The sequence below is a fragment of the Alnus glutinosa genome, chromosome 14 (genome assembly GCF_958979055.1).
Source record: "Alnus glutinosa chromosome 14, dhAlnGlut1.1, whole genome shotgun sequence".
NCBI lineage: Eukaryota > Viridiplantae > Streptophyta > Magnoliopsida > Fagales > Betulaceae > Alnus > Alnus glutinosa.
The window spans coordinates 20,240,271-20,248,365 of NC_084899.1; the positions used below are offsets into that span (position 1 = coordinate 20,240,271).

An 8,095-nucleotide genomic window follows, 5' to 3' on the forward strand; every position below is an offset into this window, starting at 1 on the left:
CACCCAACATTACTCTGATAATTACATATTTACGCATTGCCTGTTCTAAATTGATTAATAGACAAAGCTAAATATCTGGTGAATTAGTTGGGATAATAATATTCCTAATATTACTTTATGAGAATATTTTTTTTTGTGGAATAATATAATATCATTTTGTAATATTTATTGTACATAATATTTTTGTAATAATGATATTTAAAAATTAACATTAATTATGAAACGAATTGGACTCAAAACGGGTTTAAAATTATACTCTAGGGAGATATTAAATAATAATACCTATAATTAATAATAATTAGATTGTATTAAAAAGTAATTCTAGTTAATTTAACTATATAAAAGTTAACCATAGGGTAACTAGATATTTTTAAGATTAACTTAGGTTAACTTAGGTTAAGTGAATATTTTATTTAAACTCAAGTTAATAAACTTAACTCTTAAGTTTATAAACTTGCTAAGCAAGTTTAGCAATCTTATAAATTAGCCAACTCCCCTCTTAACAGAACTCGCACCACTCAATGTATATTACTGAGTTTCTTTTTTCTTCTCTATTTGTTCTTTCTTCCTTATTCTTCTTCTTTCCTCTTTATTTTCTCCTTTCCTCTTTTATCTGGAACAGAGAAAGGAGAACGAGAGAGACAGAAATGAGGGAGAGATCGAGAGAGAGAGAGTCGGATTGAACGAGAGAGAGAGAGATGGGGACTGAAGGAGAGATCCGACAAAGAGAGAGAGAGAGATGCCGAGAGAGAGAGATTGACTGGAGAGAGAGAGGATCCGATAGACGATGGGTCAGAGTCGGAGGAGCAAGAGGTGTCGTCTGGTTCTGGGTCGTCAACCGGTGACCGGAGCGCGTGATTTTCGGCGTTTGGAGGTCGTTCTTCGGTGGGTCTTCGGTAAGAAAGTATCCGGTGAGGTAGGGAGAGTTTTCCGGCGGTTTTTGGGTGATTTTTCCGGTGGATTTATGTGGAAATCCTTGTGGTAAGTGAACCTTGTATTTTCAGTTACTTTAACTGATTGTTAATTAGTTTGATTTATGGGCTTGTTGTTGATGAATTTTGGGTAGAAATTCGTGGTTGTGTGTTGGCCGAATTTGGGTTTTGTGATGTTGGCCGTGTGTGAGTGGTTTTGGTTGAGTTGGATTTGATGAATTTTGGAGATGGGTATCCCTTGTTCTTAACCAGCTGTGTTACGGTTATTGGTGGGATGAGTGGGTTTACTTGTAGAGTCAATTAGATCCTTCTTAAATTAAGTGTTGCCTGGAGTTAGATTTCTGGTTTTGACTGATGGTGAGATGCTTTGAGGCTTAATTTCTCCTTTGTAATGTTGGCCGTGTATGTTCATTAAATTAGGTTGTGGGTAGTATTTTTAACTGGTTGATATACAGTATTGAAGGGATGTGTTTTTTTTCCTATTTTGAAGATCATATTATTCATATATCTTGCTGCGTTTAAGTAAAATCTGGGCTTGGTTGATTGTGATTATGTATGTATATTGATTTGGGGTATTTCTCTTTTTAGTCAATTATAATTTGAATTGGATCTTGGATGCCCTCTGTTTGGTGGGTATTAATCAATTGGGGTTGGTAGAATGGTTTTAGTAATTGTTTTCAATGGTGTGTTTTATTATAGAAGATTAAGATTGGAATGATTTTAATGTTTAAAGAAAATGATTTTGGGTGTTTGAAATTATACGGGAAAATGATATGAGTATTTTTTTAAGAAAAAAGTTTGAGTGTTTTCATGAGAAAAGGAGTTTGGATAAAGCGATAATTGATAAAATGATTTCCAGTAGTTTTTCTATAAAAATCCTCAAAGTAATCCTCACAAATTCTTTAGACTCCTTTGGGTAATTGAGATATAAAATGGATTCTAAATTGTGCTAGTTTATGTTGACGATTTAGTCTACTAAATAATAATGTTGATTTATAAATATAGATAGGTAGTATAATTTGGAGATCTATGGTTACATGTTATAGGATACCTTAGTTTAAGTTTTAGGCTTCAAATCTCAGAATATTTCTCTAAACTTCTTATTGCAATTTATTTAGGTAGAAGGTCAATCCTGACGCTAATGGCAGGTTCAGGTAAGGGGATGCAACACTGAAAAACTCCCAACAAGATTTTATTACAAATCTTTTGAGAAAGTGTTGGGGAATTTATGAAGCATTTACTTACGTGGTTTTAATTATTTCAATGTCAAGCTTTTATTACTCATATGTTATTATTCAATAATTTTGTACATAAATTACAGTTATGATTAAGAACATTTTAAAGTTTTGATTTATGCATAATTACAGTTATGATCAAGAGCACTTCAAAATTATGGATTATGCATACTTACAGTTATGAATAAGAGCATTTCAAAGTTATGATTATAGAGCATTCCAAAGTTTATGATTTATACATAAATACAGTTTTGAATGAAAAGAACATCTAAAATTTAAAATTTGCACATGATTATAGTTTTGAAAATGGCTATTATAGTTTTAAAGTAAACTGTACAGTTATGTAGAGCCTACAGAATTACAGAAAACGTTCATGTGCAGTAATTGTTTAACCCTGAGGCACTATTACAATTATGATCGATACCATATAGGGTAGCATGACAAGCACACCAAAGGACGGTTACGCGAAGGTGTGTGCTACCGGTTGGGGTTGGCCTTCACCTAGGGAAGTTCCCCAACTCGGCGACTCTTCCCTGTGAGGACAGAATGAGTCTATAGGTCATTTGGATAAAAGCCAATGTGCTCCGCTCACGAGTAATAACAGTGTAGAGTCTGTAAAGGGGGAAAACTACACTTACAGCTTTTAAGAGAAAATAGAAGAAAATGATTTAATTAGTTATTTATAAATTTCTTATGCTATTATTCATGTTCCTTGTTCAATTATTTTTAATTTCTGTTTTTTAATTGTTAATTATATTATAACATGTTTTACTTACCTAGTGTTGTGATTTCCTTACTGAGTTGTCGAATTCACCAATTTTTCCCCAAATCTTTTCAGATGACCCTGTATGACGAAGTCATTTCTTTGTAATGGCGTAGACCTCGCTAAGAGCAATAGATCGTTGTGAACCGACCAAACCTTTATATTGTATAGTATGTCTCTTTTTGAAATTCATGACATTGTAAAGAATTATTAATAGGCATGAATAATAAAACAGGAAGTTACAATCTATATGTTGTAAATGTATGCTTTCATTTGTATGTTTTTAGCACTCAAGTTCGAGTTTCCCTTATATCCCAAAATGGGGGCGTGACAAAAGGAGACCAAGAAGACTTGTTCAGATAAAGTAGAAGAAGATTGTGAAAATGAAGTTGAGTAAAAGACAAAAGCATTAAAGAAAAGAAGTGGAGTGGAAGACAAATGAAGTCTATACGAGAAAGGAGAACAAAAGGCCCAAATTGAATTGAAGTATGCATTTTAGAGTCCTAGTCTCCTAGATGCGTGAAGAAACAGGTGTGAATTGTGCAAATAAAAAGATGAGGATAATGGTTGCTCCACACATGCACGAGAATCACGTCTCTTTAGCTGCTGGACACACAAAAGTTGAAGAGAACTTCTCTATAAATAGGAGACATTGTGGAGAAGGTTGAAGATCTGAAAATTGAAGGAAAAGAGAAGAAGACGTTCAGCTCCAGATCGAAGAAGTCATCGGCGACGGTTCAAGATTTGTTGTTTATGTTTAGAATTTTAATGATGAAATTTATTTACGTAATTATGTCTAGCTAAATCTCTACCTGAGGTTAGGGGTGAAACTTTTAATAAGATTATAGTATTTATTTTCTAACTCTTTTATGGTTTTTAATGTATGATCTTTTTAATTGATTGCATGATTTATTCTTAAAAAAAAGTTTTAGTTTTGCAAAATTCCTTGGTTCATTGTTAACCATAGGTACAGTGAATACTTTGCATTCCTTGCAAAATCAAATAACCAATTTTGCATAATAAAATCAATCAATTTTAATATTAATCTTTTGTTGATATTTTCTCTTGGTATTTACTGATATAATTTTTGGTTATCGCATGAGTTGCGAAATAAATATTATAATTTTGTTAAAAGTAAAACCCCAATGCCTTAGCGATTTTTTTTTAATTGTTTTTTTTTTCGTTATATATTTTATTTGCATCATTCAACTAAATCATCTGTCATAAATTTTTCTTAATTTTTTTTTTTTTAGTATTCGTTGTTTCTAAAATCCCAGTGGTTCGGCACTTGGACTTCCGAGAATTACTACTTCGCGACAACCTGCACTTGGGTTCGCACATTTAAGTTGTCAACATACGCATGTAATGAATGTTTTACATTGTGATACATGGAAGGGACAACCTACTTTATAAATGGTTTTACCGCTATGATTCATGTGAAATATTTTTTATCTTAGTGAGAGGATTCCATAAGTGATTGGTCAAACTAAAGAACCTAATACTGGACTCGTTTGGCAACCAATTGCCAGTTAATTCTCATTGCCTTTTTGCCCATCACCAACAGTGACACGCGTGACAGTTGGAGACAAAACACTGCCACACTCAGTCCTCCTCTTTGAATTTTCCTCCCGTTGAAGACTCGGTCCTCCCAGCCAAACCATTTCACCTCAGCAGAACTAACGTGCGCCTCAGACAACTCAACGCCCATCCCCTCTTCTCACGACTTTCCTTTCGTTCTTCTCACGCCATCAACCCACCGACACCACCATAACGCCGAAACACGCTCAGTCCCCTTCCCATCTCCAGATCCTCTCTCTCGCTTCTAAAAATTGATGCATACCTCTCTTCATATCCCCTCAGTCACATGCAAATAAAGAAAAAGCCTGTGAGATTCCCATTTTCGAGCCAAACGCCCTCATCGCCATGCTCTGTAATTCAGACAACGGGCAGAGATTTGCGACCGGTACGGAATCGATTTTCCCCCTATCCTTCCTCACCTCTCTCCATTATTACCCCAACCACCAACTTAATTCCCCTTTACACTTAGGTCAACGGAAATCTATTTACAGGATCTCTCCATCACCTCCCAAGAATTTGGTTTCTGGGCCCTCTGAACGAGAGGTGTCAACCATTGCTTCATCCTTCTCTGACCTCCGTACCAGCAAGAGTTCTACAAATCACTTAAGCCCCTTGCCCTCATTTGCAGCATGGGCAAGCAAAGGGTCACGAAATCAACAAACGGCAGTAAGAGGGAGGCTGCACTAAGAAGTTGCTATCCGAGGAGGGATAGCAACAACAGTGACACGCGTGACAGTTGGAGACAAAACACTGCCACACTCAGTCCTCCTCTTTGAATTTTCCTCCCGTTGAAGACTCGGTCCTCCCGGCCAAACCATTTCACCTCAGCAGAACTAACGTGCGCCTCAGACAACTCAACGCCCATCCCCTCTTCTCACGACTTTCCTTTCGTTCTTCTCACGCCATCAACCCACCGACACCACCATAACGCCGAAACACGCTCAGTCCCCTTCCCATCTCCAGATCCTCTCTCTCGCTTCTAAAAATTGATGCATACCTCTCTTCATATCCCCTCAGTCACATGCAAATAAAGAAAAAGCCTGTGAGATTCCCATTTTCGAGCCAAACGCCCTCATCGCCATGCTCTGTAATTCAGACAACGGGCAGAGATTTGCGACCGGTACGGAATCGATTTTCCCCCTATCCTTCCTCACCTCTCTCCATTATTACCCCAACCACCAACTTAATTCCCCTTTACACTTAGGTCAACGGAAATCTATTTACAGGATCTCTCCATCACCTCCCAAGAATTTGGTTTCTGGGCCCTCTGAACGAGAGGTGTCAACCATTGCTTCATCCTTCTCTGACCTCCGTACCAGCAAGAGTTCTACAAATCACTTAAGCCCCTTGCCCTCATTTGCAGCATGGGCAAGCAAAGGGTCACGAAATCAACAAACGGCAGTAAGAGGGAGGCTGCACTAAGAAGTTGCTATCCGAGGAGGGCCATCAACAGGACGAAGGGGAAACGTCGTTCTGCAAGACTCATATTCACAGGTCCAGTCACTAGATCCCATAACAAGGTTAGTTTCCCTATTATGTAAGGTTTGTTTTCCTACATTTATGCTACCGTCTGTATATGTGTATCGATAGTGTTTTGATGATATCTGTAGATTGAGATTATAATAAACATACAAACATTTCTATTTTTGGCGCATTTCAGTGGGCACCCAACAGCTTGATTTTATCGTCCTTCTCCCTGTTTATGTTTTCAGTTTGGCAGAAAAGTTATAACAGAAATAGAGGAGCTGTATTATTATCATCCTCCTATAGAAAAACTTTGTGATCATTTGTTATCATCCTCGTATAAAATACTTTAAGGAGATCAATAGAAAACTGAATTTGTTATTTGTGTAAAGTGTTGGCTGTGCTTTGATTTGATTATAAGAACTCAAAATTTGAAAAAAATGGAGGACATATACTGCAGAAACATATGTTCTAAATAGAGAGAAAATATTAACATAGCGGAGCACTCTGTTTTAGTATGTAAAACAAAAACAGCCACAAGCGGCACATGTGAAATAGTAACAAATGGCTCAAAGCTTTAGGATTTTACATTTTAGGAACCTTAATCAATGGGGGGTGATTGTTGATGGTCAAGAGCCTTTAATTTTTTAAGTCTCGGAATGGCAGTAGGATGTTGAAGTTTAGAACATGGATATGATGGGTGCTTGTCATAGAGAATGGATTTTGCAGTTAAGATAGAGGAATTATACGTTCAGGTGTTTCCATATCTTAAACATCTTGTTGCGCCAAGTTTTTATTATGCAATAAATTGAAACTGGGCTACAAAAATGTACATAGGACAAGTTCCTCTTCACTATTCTATTTTTTTTTTTTTTTAATAGATGAGTAAGAACAAATACTTAAAACGAGTTCTAAAAGAAAAAAGAAAAAAGAAATCTTTATAGCATTTTCTTTCTCTTTCTCTCTTTTAAAAAGAAAAAAAAAACTATGGTAAAAACATACTGGAGGATTAGGATACTGAACAATACTAGGTCCATGAAGACAAACTGGGAGCCATCTTTGTATGTGAATTGTTTTGTTTCCTTGACTACATATGCCTCATCAATATGGGAAAACAACTATACATAAGGATGAGAGAGAGAAAGAGAGAGAGACCTGTCTAGGCATCAAATAATGTAAACATAAGAGATTATTATGGGTACCAACTGTACCATATGTTCCAATAGAAGTTACATTAGAAAAAGAACAAAACAGTAGACCTATGTTTTGTATACTTGATACAATGTACTAATATGTAAGATATTTTGTATCGCATACTGCACAATGATAAGGGTCTTACCTCTGACCTCTCTCATCCTAGAAATAGAAAAGAAGCCACTACACATCAGTTTGAAATTCAATGTAATCATACTTCATCACAAGCACAAAGCATTGGGGGTTAGGAATACTTTATAAGGGAACCTCTTTTTCCAAATGCCAAATGAAACCTTAAAAGATTTTCTGGTCTTATTGATGTTTCTCTGGCCTAAAGATGCTTTTGTCTAGAAACATGCAGAAAGAGCCACCCAGAAAAATAAGGACCCTCAAGTAGAAACATACATATCTTGTGGCCCCTCTAGCGAAATGAATGTTTTAACCCTTTTATACTAGTGAATCCTTCAGTCAAGTAACAACACAATGGTTGTAAGCTGAGCTATAAAACTGAAGGATAAGGGGAAATTAAATAACTTAAGATTTGCAAAAAATGCTTTGAAACAATCCCTAGTTTAAAACTTTTCGTAAAAATTGAAGGAATGCACCTTTATGAAGTTGTTGTAAGATATATGTGCAGGGAATTCATAACTACCATAAAATTAGCAGAAGAGCGCACATATTACAACGTAAGACAGCTAAAGCTTTGGCACATAATACGTAATACCATAAGTCAGCAACCGATCTTTCCACAGTCTATCTTATGTAAATGAAGCAGAAATGTAAGCTGCAATTGTAGAATCCCAATGGAAAATGACACTATTTTCACTCAGCCCAAGTTGAACAGATGATAGTATCAGTATTGATCTCCTTAAAGTATCAGTATTGATATCCATTATTGATTTTTTGTTATCATCCTTTGGCTGTGCTTT

General features: G+C 36.0%; 1 long non-coding RNA gene across 1 annotated transcript; it reads left to right on the plus strand.

Annotated features, from left to right (window-relative positions):
* Window positions 1–536: 536 nt before the first annotated feature.
* Window positions 537–3,835, plus strand: LOC133856611 (uncharacterized). The gene is made up of 2 exons (XR_009898230.1): window positions 537–981; window positions 3,006–3,835. It is a non-coding gene; the product is annotated as an uncharacterized LOC133856611 (long non-coding RNA).
* Window positions 3,836–8,095: the final 4,260 nt, after the last annotated feature.